The 14,349-nt window shown below is 42.9% G+C and overlaps 1 long non-coding RNA gene across 1 annotated transcript; it reads left to right on the plus strand.

The window, feature by feature from the left end:
- The first annotated feature begins 11,195 nt into the window (after positions 1 to 11,195).
- On the plus strand, positions 11,196 to 13,983 carry LOC143422875 (uncharacterized). The gene is made up of 2 exons (XR_013101776.1): positions 11,196 to 12,316; positions 12,363 to 13,983. It is a non-coding gene; the product is annotated as an uncharacterized LOC143422875 (long non-coding RNA).
- Positions 13,984 to 14,349: the final 366 nt, after the last annotated feature.

The raw sequence follows: 14,349 nt of genomic DNA on the forward strand, positions 1-14,349 counted from the left end.
CAGGATTCGATCGTGAATCAAACGACGATACGATACACATTACACACGTATTATATATATAAATATATACTTTGAAAGAAGTATGATCCTTCCGGGGAAGGAACGAAGCCTTACGACGTGGTTTCCGGCGACTCTTGACTTTCGGAACGTTCTTCATTCATTTTTCCCTTCTTTCCTACGTTTTGCCTCCATTTCACGAAGGGAAACGCCGAAAACCTACACTCATTCACAGGCGAGCAAACGCTATTTAATTACTAACACTACGACAAATGTATATGACAAATATATATATATATATATATATACATATATTAGATATATAAAAAAAATTATATTTAATTAAAAAAAGTAATAGAATTTTCGAGAGGACGGAAAAGGATGTTGCCCGCGCTAAATCGAAGCAAAAGTGAGGAAAAAGAGAGATATAAGACGGGATGGACGAGGAGGGAGTTAGTTAAAAGGGAGAAACGCGACGAGTAGAGAGACTTAGTATGAAAAATGGGTGAAAGGGTCTCACACACACACATACACACGAGAAAGAGGAAATCGTTTTATATTGATCGCCACTCGCGAGACGAATCCGACATAAGATGTTCTTCGGTTCCTACGATTTCTTTGAACCCGGTGATTTTTCTGTTTCGATACGTATAACGATCGATTCGACTCGATTTCGCGGTGTCGCGCGAAGGACCCACCGTCGACAAGTCTTTCGTCATTCTTACAGATTCTAACACTTTTTTTTTTTTTTTTTTGTTTAAGCTCCTTCGACCCGTCTCTACTTCTCGATATTTAACCGTATTAACGTTCGTTTTTATTCTTTATATATAGTATATATAGGACCGTTAACACATCATTATATCAATCGTACTATAGTATTTAATTCCTTACCGTACACGTATTCATTTTCGTTTCTGTTTTCTATTTCAACGATATTTTATTACACGATTTTATTATTTCTGGTTTTTATGTTTTTCCCTTTATCTTTTTTATTTTCGTTTAGCGTAGTAGTCGAGGTACAAGTAAGAAATTAGTGCAATCGACGTGTGCAAAATGTAGCAACAACAGTGTACCGTTCGTAAGAGTATTATTATCGCGAAGCGTAGAACTCGTTTCCGCCAGTGATTAGATTTAAACGAAGAAATATACGAAGAGTACCGTAGGAAAACACGTTTCACGTGCGAGTTAATTGTTCGTTTCATTAGCGATGGAAGTATTTATTTTGTCGATCATTAATATCAGTTTAAACATTATTTTTATTCTATAGAAGAGACTTTCTCAGTCATGTTACAGTAATTTCTTCCATATTTAGTGAACGTTTATTATTACTATTAAATATTATTATTATTATTACCGTCGGGTCGTAACACATGAGACGTCCGCTTTCTGCTCTTCTACTTCCAACTGACGCATCGATTGTAACATCGAACTGGCATCTCTCATCTTCAAATTATATTTTCGATAAAAATAGTAACAAAATTCTCGCCGTCACACTTCGGACTGATTTCGAACGAGGTATAAAAAGATCGACGTCTAAAAGCGTACGTCCCTTAACGAACGGAAAGGACACATCATCCGTTGCGACGCGGCATTATCTTATCGTTATTATCAATGTTATTATAACTACTATTATTCTTCTTGTTTTTTTCCCTCGTGTTCCGATTACACTTAGAGAGAAAGAAAATAAAAAGAACATGACCGTCCAGGAAAGGCTTTCACCTACTTTCCCGACCAAAACCGTTCGACGAGCGGGCCAGATGCTGGAAAATGTGAAACGCGCTGTTGAACTAGTCATTATTCGCGATGGGCCAGGGTCCTTTGCGCGCTCTCTTCATGCTTCCCGATACGTGCCCGTATAAATCACACGAACGCCATAAAAACGTGCACGTTCGATTTCACGTACCCGACAGACCCGCGCGATGGTACGAGACAGTCGCGTACTTTGTTTGTGTTTTCTTTTTTTTCTTTTTTTTTTATTATTCCCAAGGCGATTTCGCATTCGACGTTCAATCGATCGAACGACACGATCGTGTTACATATAATTTATTGATCGCTATTATCGTTTTCCTTCGTTTCTTTAGTCCAGATCGATAGGGATAAATGACATCAACCCCTGTGACGGGATTATTAGCGTTAATTATTTAAACGGACATATATAAGTATAGCAAAGTACTCTAATTGACAGGAATAAGCGTACTATAGTAACGTATATTATTAACGGATATTAAAACTATTATTGAATACAAAAGTGAAAAAAAAGGCAAAAAATATCGAGCAAGTCGATTTAATTAAACGATTAAGCAAGTATAAATGTTCCTGTACAGCATTTAAGAATCAAAGGACTCACACGTACACACATATACGAACAGAGACGCGGAACGATACAGGCGCTCGTTGAAAACGAGCGTGAGTTGTACAATTCGAACAGAGATTAAGAGATACGGTATAAACAGAACACCACACGAACACACACGGTACGAACACAGACGTTTTTCGTTTATCTTTACTTTTTTCCTTATCTTTGTTCTTTTCGTTTCACACTTTCCTCACCTATTTTCGTTCACGTTACGTTCCTTTATTGCGTCGTTGTGGTATTAGAGGGGAAAGATTCGCGGGCGAAAGTTCGACACTTGTAAATTACGCGTGTACATAGGATATAGAAACGTCATCACGTACTACCGTGAGAATTATAAGAGAACAAAAATCGAGAAGAGAGTTATAAAATACCGAGGATTTTTTAGATTATCAACGTGGTACGTCTTCGAAACGTGATAAAGAGAACACTTTTTTTCCAAATTCTTGTGTTACGTTACTGGATGTGTTAATGTCAATCGCAGCTACTGACATTCTGGTTATATACAGGGTATCCTCTAGACTTCCATGCAATCTTTCCCAATAGTCTTTTAAACTTAAAAATGAAGCTAAAACGCAGCATAGAAAAGTAGAAAAATTGTTTCATTTCCAGAGATTGTAATAAGAATACGGACCGCGAACTTTTTCTTTCAATTAATAGTCTGAGATTGGAGGATACCCTGAACAGCGAAGTTAGACGTCGCGTCGTATAATTTGTTCTTCCTTTCTGTTTGACCCCCGAATTCTCACACTTTTCACACACCACTTCCCGTTTACTTTTCGCGCCAAGACGTTCGATAGACGAATCACTACGAAGTTAAAGGAAATTGATAATATACGGATGAGTTCCTCCGTGTCCACATCTAGCATATAAACATATATAGGGAGTAATAGATTAAAAAAAGAAAAAAAAAAAGAAAAGTAAAAAGAGACGATGAAATTCGAGGAGTGCGTACGTTGTATCGTGTATCTGTAAAACTAAGTACAATAATTAAACGAATGTCCATTTAAGTGGTTCAGTTACGCCGGGAGTAAGACGACGCGTGACGTTTTCAATTGTGATCCTTATACGTAGGCGAAATATTTCAACTAATTTCTCCGTTCACACGAAAGAGAAACCATAAAAAAGAAAAAAAAACAAAAAAAAGGAAGAAGAAGAAGAAGAAGAGGAAGAAACAAATTCGACGCCTCCGCTTCGACGCAGGCGAGCCGAGATCTCATGATCGTTAGACTTGTTTGACGATAGCCCGATGTTCAAATACAATTCGTCCCGATCGCTGCCAGTCTTTGCAAACCAGATGTTAACCTTTCGTTTCATTTGAATGCGTCCAGAAGAGGCGAGGTTTCGAGGTAGGCGAAGAGAACGCAGAGAAAGTTAGACAGGAATCCACGGCTAGAGTTCCCATCCGAGACTAGAGAGTCGATCAACGAACATTTCGGTTTTCCTTTCCGTATCGATCGCGTGTACAATTATCGAACGAACTGAGATAGGGTAGGGAAGAGAAACTGGGAGGAAAGAAAATCCAAAAAAAAAAACACAAAACGAAAGAAAAAAAGAAAAAATAGAGCAAAAGCAAAAAGACACCGCGTGAAGCCGTCTTTCCCTTCGATACCAAACGTTCTTAGCGAGTATACCAAGCGTTAGAAGTATAACGAGTAACGGTAGACGTCAGTAACGAAAGGAGAAAGAGAAAGGAAGAATGGGAACGAAAAAGTGCTGCTACTCCGTTTATCGTGAAAACGCTAAGCGACAAGCCGTTCTAAAGGTGTCGAGAACAAAAGAGGAATTAATGATAATGATAATTACTAATAATAATAATAAAGCAACACATGTGTATATACGTATAGGGGTAAGAGAACATAAGGTAAAAAGATAACTATTATACGGGAGAATATGGCGATTAAAACTGAAGCGAAGAAATGTTCAACGAAGGAACGCGAAGCAAAAACTAAAAACTGACACGACGAAACCACTGGAGTTCGAGCTTCCCAACTTGAGTCAAGGGTTTTAGCTGCTACAGCAAAGCAATCGCAATGCGGTAAACAAATTATTTGTAAAAACAAGCAAAGAATTCGCTCGCGCTGAACGCTGAGTCGCCGCAGGCAAACGCACGATCCCCCTCGTCCCGTTTAACGAGGGAATCGATCAATCGCATGAGTGTCCCGAGTCTCTTGTCCGGCGACAACGGTTTCATACGACGATTTACATATATTGCTATCGTTTTAACGAAACAAAAACTGCTGCTTCGCGTGGCTAACGAACTGCCCGGTGGCTCGCACGAAGAACGCGCGAGTACGTCGAACAGCTGTGGATGTCCAGCGAATCCTTCAGAAACGCACTGTTCACTTTCAAAATTCTCTGACACCGACGCGGTTCCTCTAACTGATTCTTCTCCGTCACTGATCAAAGACAAGCCATCACTTGATCAACTTCATCGATTGAACAAACGTTACAATTAATTTCTCAATACGATCATCCACAGACTGTGCCACTCATTCGTCGTCGCGCGATCCATCGCGCACTCGATTAGCCGCAAAACAATACTGCTCGCGTGTTACCTACCTATTAGCTTCTTGCGCGCAAACGCATTTTTGACTCCGCCGAGGAAACGATCATACGGGAACGAAGAATAGACGCGAATCGAAAGTGCGTTATCGATGAGAAACAGAGGGAAAAGGAGGGTCGAGGAAAGGTCCAGATAGCGAAGAGAGAGAGGTAGAGAGTGAACAAAATGGAACGAAAGATAGAAGGAACACCGTTTCGCTCTGCAGAGAAGAGAGAGTCGTTCCCGGAGATTCGGTACGCGCGCTCGAAACGAAAGCGCGGCCGGATGTTCGGATATTTTGGCGCGCGTTTAATCGGATTGTCCACCGTCGGCTGAGCCGAGGCGACCCGTCCGAAATTGCCGACACGAACGCTCGATCGGATTTGCCCGGATAACACCCGTCCCACGACTCGTGGAACGCGAATGGTTATCGTCCCCCATTAGCCCCCGCGTCGAGAAATGCGTCGCTGATCGAAGGGAATCGAGAGAGGCAACAGAGAGAGAGAGAGAGAGAGAGAGAAAGAAAAAAAAATCCTGATTACGAGAAAGGAGAGAACGCAGCGATCGACAGAGCATACATGAAACTATAAAGAAACATATATAGAATAGCGAACGAGAGGGATAAAAGCGTACAGAAACCGGGGATATAAGGCGAGGGAGAAAATAAAGAGGAAAGAACTGAGAGAAGACAGAGATGAAGCGCGGATATATACCCAAGTATAAATACACTACAGACCGTCCACACCAGGGACAAGCTTGTCCGCTAATTGAGGGATGAAGCTGAGCGCGAGGAGGGAAGGGTTTAATATTGGTGCAACAGTCGAGGGAATTTTGTTCATGCCGCTGTACACGCGTGAACGATGTAAGGCGCGCGCGTAGGAGAGAAGAGGAAAGAAAGATGCGAAGGGAAAGGGAGAGAAAGAGAGAGACAGCACGAGACGGGCTTTAGTTCTCTGGATCAACGTGTGTGTAATCCCGTGTTGAGAACAGCGGCGAGCCGTCGGACGACGGCCGCGCGTACACGCTTCTCAGTGCACTAGAATAATTAAAATATAGTAGGGTACCAGAACAGAACGAAATATATATATGAATATACATAATATATTTTTGACTTTTATTCTACAGTAACTCGTAAGCGGACCGTGTACGGTGTAATATTTAACTCCTAGGGGAACGGACAAGCGTCCTTGGTCGCAATATACACTACACTAGTTCGATCGACGATATTCAGCATCGACAGAACGAACGCGCTGGCAGTGAAAAAAGAAGCATTCGTTGGAAGGAGAGCACTCGTTTGAGGACAACTCGCGGGTGACGAGAAGAGGGAACGGATACGTACGCGACGCTTGGGCGAAAGGACGCGCGAGCCAGCTCGACGGGGGTGGGTGAGAAAGACTATGGAAACCGTGCGCGTTCCTCTGCAGAGCCGGGTGTTTCTTTAAACGCGACGCCGCGTTCGCACGGGGTGCTGCCACCCTTTTGTCGACGAACGCGGGGCATCGTCGCGCGGGACGAGGAACCGAACGGATGGTGTTGAACGCGGTTCACGGAGTAAGAACGGGAACGGACAGAACCGGAATTTTTACGTTATACGTGCGTTATACTCACAGAATCACGCGTTACCTATCTACGTACACATGTACACGTACAGACACGAACATACGTATATATGTATAAAGGTATATATAGAGATATTATCGAGCCGTTGCTCTTATGACACTACACGCGATTCTACGAGAGAGTTCCTTTTTATTCGACATATACTGCTCGCTCTGTATGCGCGGTGACTTTCCCAGCAGAGAGACGGACGATCTTCCTTCGGATAGCACGAGACACGAGGAGAAGTGGAGCGAAGAAAGAGGGAAGGAAACAATTGGCGTGTTTTAATCGTGTTTCGGATAACGTAACAAGGGGAGACTCGTCTAGTTGAACCTGTACACACGTACCATACACTCACACATACAGACACACACACACCACACCGATAGAACATTCAAAATTTGGACTTTCTAGATGAAAACAAGCACTTAAAAGAACATCGATCACGTACTAAACGCGTTCGATGTCGGTAGGGATGATAAAAAGTAAAATAAAGAAAAACCGTATCGAAGAATAATTAACTACTTTTTCTCGAACTAATCTAGCGAAGGACTAAATAGTATTTTTCGAGTTAGAATTATTAAAATGAGTAAAACCGTAGCGATTAAAATCATCGTAGAGTACACGATTCTTGTAGCCGGTAGTACGACAAGCGTGAAACTTTTACCAGTTCGACTAATCGCATGTTAGTTGTATCTCAGCAGCTAAACGCCTAAGTAGTGAGCTTCTCGTAGTGAGTTTGTCGTAGGTGACTTTTTAATCAGCCGCGGCCGCCCGCCGTTTCTCCTTACGAAGACGGACGAGCAAAACGATCGTATGAAAAGAAGTTTAATAGAGACCTGTCCTTGATCACCGACGATTCTGTCCAATTCTTTCGATCCTCGCGCAACGAACGATCCCCAAGCACCAAAATCACTTTGGTTCTCTTACGATGATTTCTTTCCTTTTTCCTTTTTCCTTTTTTTTTTTCTTTACTTCTCCTTCGATACTCTTCTTTCCATTCTATCGTTCCAGTCCCCTTTACATTTATTCCTCACCGCCGTCCCACAACCCCCATCGGCTTCTCCTTCTTGTCCCGTTTTACGGGAACCGCGACGAGAAAAAAAAAAACGACGATGGATCTCGCGCTAAGTAACGCTTAGTGTCTAAATATAAATACTATTAACAGAAAAACGTACTCTCTAAATAGCGAACAAGCGAACTCGAAAAAAAATGCTAAATAAACTACATAACGTAAAAGTAAACACAATTTAGATGACGTAGGATATTTAAACGATTTAACGAGAACTAAAAAAAAGAAGGGAGATGAGAGAGAGAGAGAGGTTGGAAAATGAAAAAAAGTATACATCGTCTCGAGCCGATCGCTTCCTTTTCGTAGTTCCCTCGTCGCGCAGACGGGGGACAATCGCACCGCGAGAACACAACCGACTCCACTTCGCTCTCCGGTGCCGATCTTCTACATACGACTAGTGTCTAGCCTTGAACAAAAAGAAACGAGAAGAACAAAAAAAAAGAGGAAACGTAACGTAACCGCGCCGTTCTTAACGCGATTAAACAGAATGAAAGATTGCAGAAGAGACGTCCGTTCGAGGAATATTTCGAAGCTTCGAAAGAAGAAGAAGAAAACGAACATGGACACTACCCCTTTCAACCCTTGGTCCCTGTGCCCAGCCCTAGCCACCCACCGCCCCGGTTAGAACCCCCCTCAACCAGATACACCTTCGAGCCCCAACCCCCCCTAATCCTGATCTTGGTTACGATCAACAAAATCGAATCCTCGTTCGTCAAAGTGAACGCGACCGAATGGCGCGTTCTACAGCCCCGCTTGTTCTGTGCTAGCGATGTAGAAACAGAAACGTTGTACAATTAATTACTTCGACGACGGTAATCACGCCCGCAGACACTTACTTCGAGGGAGAAATGAAAAGAGTAGCGACGAGGTTAGTCTCGCGGAATCTTGGAATCGAATTGTACGCCAACTGTAGGATATATAGGAAGGGAACGCGTCGTCGTTGCCGATGGCGCGTAGTAGTCTGATCTAATTAATCTTGACGGACACAGACACACCACACGCCACAGATCCTTTTTAATCAGCCGCTCCGTCGTTTCCAGGAATGTTCGCACCCCTTAAACATCGGTAGCTCGAACAGTCTGACGCGTGCTGGCATCATCCCCCTTGCTTCACGTGTGAGCTTCCGCGCCTGTTTGCGATATACGCTTCTTCGAGACCCTCTTTCGATCCACACAGAGACACCAGTGTTTACACGACACACGTATTATAAACACGTATACAGACACGTACACGATTATATTATATCGAGGTAGATGGTAGATGTTCTCGGTCATTTCTCCGTACGTATGTACGCGAACGCGCACGCCTGAGCTACGCTACGATTAAACGATGTCGTTAATATGTATATCATATATCTATATGTACGTGTATACTAATCGCCCAGGTGTTTATAATCTTTCTAGATAGATAGCTGCTTAGGAAGTCGCACCGTGTCACGTTTGCCGATCGCTAAGTAGTTTCGATGCTCCCCGTTTCGTGTCGAGGCCCCACTGGTCGTTGCTGTCTTAAACACGTTCTACGATATCGATCCACCGCGATCCACCCCTTCGCGTAGCTACGTTTTAGATTAGTTTTTAACGCGTTGGCTCCCAGCGACCGATTTCAATCGATTTGTTGAACAGTAGCAGCCGAGTTGTTGGTCGAATTTGCGTTTCAAAGTTTATCGCAGTTCTCTTTGAACTGAGAATTGTCGAACGCGTTGGACGAACGCGAGTTTCTTGCCGATCCGTAGCGATTAGAATTCTATTCAGTGATAGCCCGACAGTACATAGCTACTAAGGTACCATGCTGTTCTCGTAGAACGAGGAATAACGCGGCTGTGCTTGCAGCGTATTCCGAACGAAGATAGGTTCCTACTTGGTAAAGTTCCTCGAGCGAAATTTCACCGTAGTCCGTCGCTTTGCTTCCTCTCGTCCAGTACGAACCGGGAGCAATTAATTAGAAAACGCGGAAGGAAAAGCGAGCCGGAACGTTTTTAACTCGACAACGATGCGATGAGGGCCCTCGACTCGCGTCGCATCACGAGAGAGCACTTTCGTTCGAACGCATTTTCCTCTGGATGTTAACTATTTACGCGCGTCGATCCAGTGTTGCCCGATAGAACGTTAGTGTGTATTTCATTTTCGCGGTGTTTAGAGCAAAAACTATGATACAACCCGCCTGTGTAGCCTCGAGAGAAGCAGAGTTAACTCGATGTTTACAATTACTGTACCCACGTTGTAATTACTTCGGAATAATGGCTTGATCTCCTCTGTCCTTTAAACCCCCCGCCCCTGTCATGTCCTTCCGACATAATTCGAAAAGAGAGAGAGAGAGAAAAACAAAATGATCACGGTCTCGCCCCCCCTTGACTACAAGTTTTCTAAACGAGGGATTATTAAAAGAAAAGAAAAAACAGAAAAACGAAAACGAGAACAAGAGTTTCTCGATGGTACGCAACACGAAGAAAACGAAGGAAGAGCGCTAATCGACAGAAGTAACAGCTGGATGATAAAGGAGGACGAAACACATGGGAAAAGAAATTGCGTAAACGTCTAAATTCGAAACCGACCCATTAGGTACCCGCGGCGATTCTATCGTAAACGAACAACGCGAATGGAAGAAAATGAAAAACAAACGAAACGAAAATTATTACGTAACATAATATATATATATATATAAATATGTACTTCTAAGGTAATGAATTTATAAAGGTATTTACAGTTTACGAGTAAAAAGGAAAAAAAAACATGAGAATCTTCTGTGGCAGCATAATAAACGGAAAATAAAAAAAATTTACTAGTTCGACAACTTAAACTAATCGTACGTTGGGGACGGAGACCGAGGGGTTCTCGATGGACGTTTCCAGGGTGCGCGAATCACCGTCGAGAATCCTCCGGAGCTGCGCGTCTTCCGGCGAGTGATGTAACTATTAACATGTAACCCCTTAACGTTATATTTTTCCGGTGGTAGCCCGCGAGTTCGTGTCGAGCTGCTCGTCCGGGAAGCGACGGAACGACGAGACGCGTCCCTCGCGAGCGAGTCGAGGTCCTCGCGTCCGTCGAGGATGGCGAACGATATCGGCGCGAGCTCGGGCGGGGCTGCGCTAGCCACCGGCAGTTTGTGATATATTTAGTAAAACAAATTTAAAAAAAAAAAAATGGTTGTTATTCAAGTTAAGAAAAAAAAAAGAAAAAAAAACAAAGGTGAAGAGGGAGAGATAAGAGAGGATGAGAGAGATAGAGGGAGGAGAAAAGAAGCGCCGAGCGGTTTTACATCCACAGAGAGACACACCGAATGGATTTTGGTATCGCGACACGCGTGCTGCTGAGAGTGGTGAGACGAACACGCGCGTTCCACGCTGAAGATTGATCTTCTAGGGCATTCCGTGACAACGAACGGCCGGCTCGATCGTTCGACGATCGACAACGACTCGAATCGATCGTTCGCCGTCCGTTCCACCTCGTTGCAATCCACGCGAGACGAATTTTCTAAACGAAAACTAAAAGCACCGTTTCTATCGTAATTGAACGCTTAGCCGCGAGATATGATAATTTTATATGACCGTATGCATACACGTTACAGACATACACACACACACAGACACGTGCATACACACGTACAACCAGAGAGTAGCCTGCGAACGCAGAGCTGCATCCGCTTCGTATAAATCGCGCCAAACCAGAGTCCTCTCCGTTGTTGGACGGAGTTTCTTACCAACACCCTCTCAGCAGCATCGTCATCGTCCGATTATAAACTAATATTGTAAATTTTAGATACATTACCGCGCGTAATAATAGGGGAAAGAAAGCGAGTGAGCGAGCGAGAGAGAGAGTGAGAGAGAACGAAGATGATTTGCGCGCGCGAGAGAGAGAGAGAGAGAGAGATAAAAAAAAATGCGAGGCGTTACTATCGTGGAGGAGAGGAGGAATAAGAAGAGTAACAAAACAACAACAAAAAAAAATAATAATAATATGATAATACACATAACAACACACACTATATATTGTAATATTATTTTTCGAACATAGTAATGTAATGTAGAATATAATATATGTATTATATTATATATTATATATATTATATATATAATATGATATTGTAACTGATCATTTCGTATAGCGCCAACGGCCAGACGAAGTGTTTTGGAGTTTAAGAGAAACAAATGGTGAAAACTGAGAACACAAAGAAATCTAAAAAAATTAAAAAAAAGAAAAAAAACAATTAATTAAGGTGGGCCAGAAGCGTCGGCGAGCCGAGAGTGGCGCGGGGTCACGGCACAAACATATTTTTACCAAGGTTTTTCGAATGTTCAGTCCCCTCTACCCCTTCCCCTCTTGCCCCCCCCCCCGTTAATTCCTAATATAAAGAAAAAAAAAAATAACGAGAACTTTAAGAGAAAAAAAAGAATGGTCATGCACCCACGCGCCACCAGTAGCTTCCGCGCCGATTTTCTTAGCGTGCGGCCGTCGATCGGTCGTCGAGCGATCAGATCGCGTCACGATCTCGTTGTGTTCAAGAATGTACCTCGTGAATCGTGAACAGGAGATATGAGGAAAGAAAGAGCGGGGACGAGAACAAAGTGAAACGATGAACCGTGTTCGACGACGGGAACCGGCGAGGGTTGTGACGATCGAATCGAGGACGGTGGTAGAAAGTAACAAACGCGACGACGAAAAAGTAGTCGCGCGTTGAACTGTTTCGCTGGAATTTTTCGAAAATTCGATCGCTCCGACGATTAGGTCCCTCTGCTCGGTTAGGTGTTAGTGCGGTTCCGAACACGTCGTTCGAAGCGAGGTGTAGAGAGAGAGAGAGAGTGAACGAGAGAAGGAGAGAGTGTGCGAAAGAAATTTATGGAAAATAGAGGGAAACCTTTGTCGTTTCGAATAAGCAATCGCGAACGTTCGACGACCGAGCCACGGCAAACTTTCAATTGGTCGAGCCGGAGAATGAAACGAAGGCGCGACGTGTATGGTGGTGAAACGACGTTAAATATCGACGCCAGGATGGCGTTGCCACCGCGGATGCCCGGCGTCCCCTTCGAATTTCATTCTTCGATCGCGACACGTGCGTATCCTAATTTTTCAATGTCCACACGAGGACGAAGAGTCGAGCAGAAGCGTGTACAGTGGGGGTGGTTGGTTACTATAATACGAATAAAAAAGAAAAGAGAAAAGGAAAGTCAGTTCCCTGGTCCCGATTCCCTTGCACTTTAGCGATATCCGAGAGAAAGTGATAGAGTGATAGAGTGAGGAAGATAAGCGAGAGAATGTGAGAGAAAACAAGCCCTCGATCGTTCCCGATATATCCTTTGCCCTCCTCTATTTTTAATGTCCACTTATACACACACACACACACATACACTTTTAGAAGGTCCTCGTATGTCGATCCCAAAATGGAAGCGAGAGACGACAACGCATAAAAACGAGATAAAACTGAGAATAAGATGGGAGAAGTAGAGTAACAGAGTCTAAGAGAAAGTGAAAGGTGAAAGAAGGCGAGAGGAAGCAGTGAGAACGAACAAAAAATATATATTAAATACAAACGCTGTGTTTTTTCTAATTGTCGAATCGAACCGTTTCGTATTCGACGACCACTTTTGTAATACGCGAAGTTATTGAATGCTAAGTTGTGTTTTGATCGAACATATTTACGCCTCGGATATACATATTATACGTAAATATATATATATATAATGCTATTATTGGCTATCGAGACACAATTGAGCGAATGAGAGAGAGTGAGAGAACGAGAGGGTAGATCGAAAGGGAGGGAGAGAAAGATTGAGAGAAAGGGAGCGAAAGAAGTGTAATTGCGAAAACCTCATCACTCCGCACACAGTTTTTGCGATTTATCAATTACTAATACAACGTAGCAGATCATTTATTTTCCCGTCATTTTCTCCTTTTTCCGTTTCGTTTTTTTTTTCTATACAGTTATTATAGTTCCATGTTTCGTTACACGAATATGCTGGCATGTTGAATTTGTGGGTGAGGAACCAAGAACCGCGAGGCAGGATGGTTAACTACTTTCTGTGAGGCACAATCTGCTCGTGACCAATACGTAGACGAGACTTGTTTCATTTTCAATAACTGTTCATTCGAAAGCGAACAAAGATGACGAAGAACAAGCGAAACGAGAAAAAGTAAGAAAAGAAAGATCACGTTCTCCATTATGGTCCACGGAGAAGCGAAACGAATGCGAGCAGCTTGCGCGTCACTCCGAGTAGAGAAGAAGAGAAATTTAAAAAAAAAGTGAGAGTAAAACTGTGCGGACTAGAGGAAAGAATTAACATTGTGATGTTCACTGATCAAATATGTCGAAAAACAAAATAAAGAAATGAAAAAAATACAAAAAAAAGAGAGAAGGCCCACTGGTTGAGGCCCGACATTTCTGAGTACACTATAAATAATAAACATTATGTAAAATTTATACAAAGTTTCTATTCCTTTCCCTGACGTACTTATCCCTTTCAAAGATTACCGCTAAACGCGTGTAGCAAGGATCCTCCACGAGAAGAACCAAAGACAAGTAGATAGAGTAGCTTTTAGTCAGACCGCCGCACAGTACTTGTAACCACTGACTTTCCCGTTTGCGTAAACGATGCTAGTAGAACTTTGTTCAACAAAAGATTAGACAATTTATCAGATAACTGTACAGTTCCATATTAGATATAAAAAAACATTTCTTTAACTCCAGCTTTGATTCAAGCTTCGCGGAATTCGCACTCCCCTTGGCGCGTGCATTTCCTTAATGGCAGTGCATTGATAAGCCGCGACTGCGCACTGCTGGAAAACGCTCAAT

The sequence above is a fragment of the Xylocopa sonorina genome, chromosome 4 (assembly GCF_050948175.1).
Source record: "Xylocopa sonorina isolate GNS202 chromosome 4, iyXylSono1_principal, whole genome shotgun sequence".
Taxonomy (NCBI): Eukaryota; Metazoa; Arthropoda; class Insecta; order Hymenoptera; family Apidae; genus Xylocopa; species Xylocopa sonorina.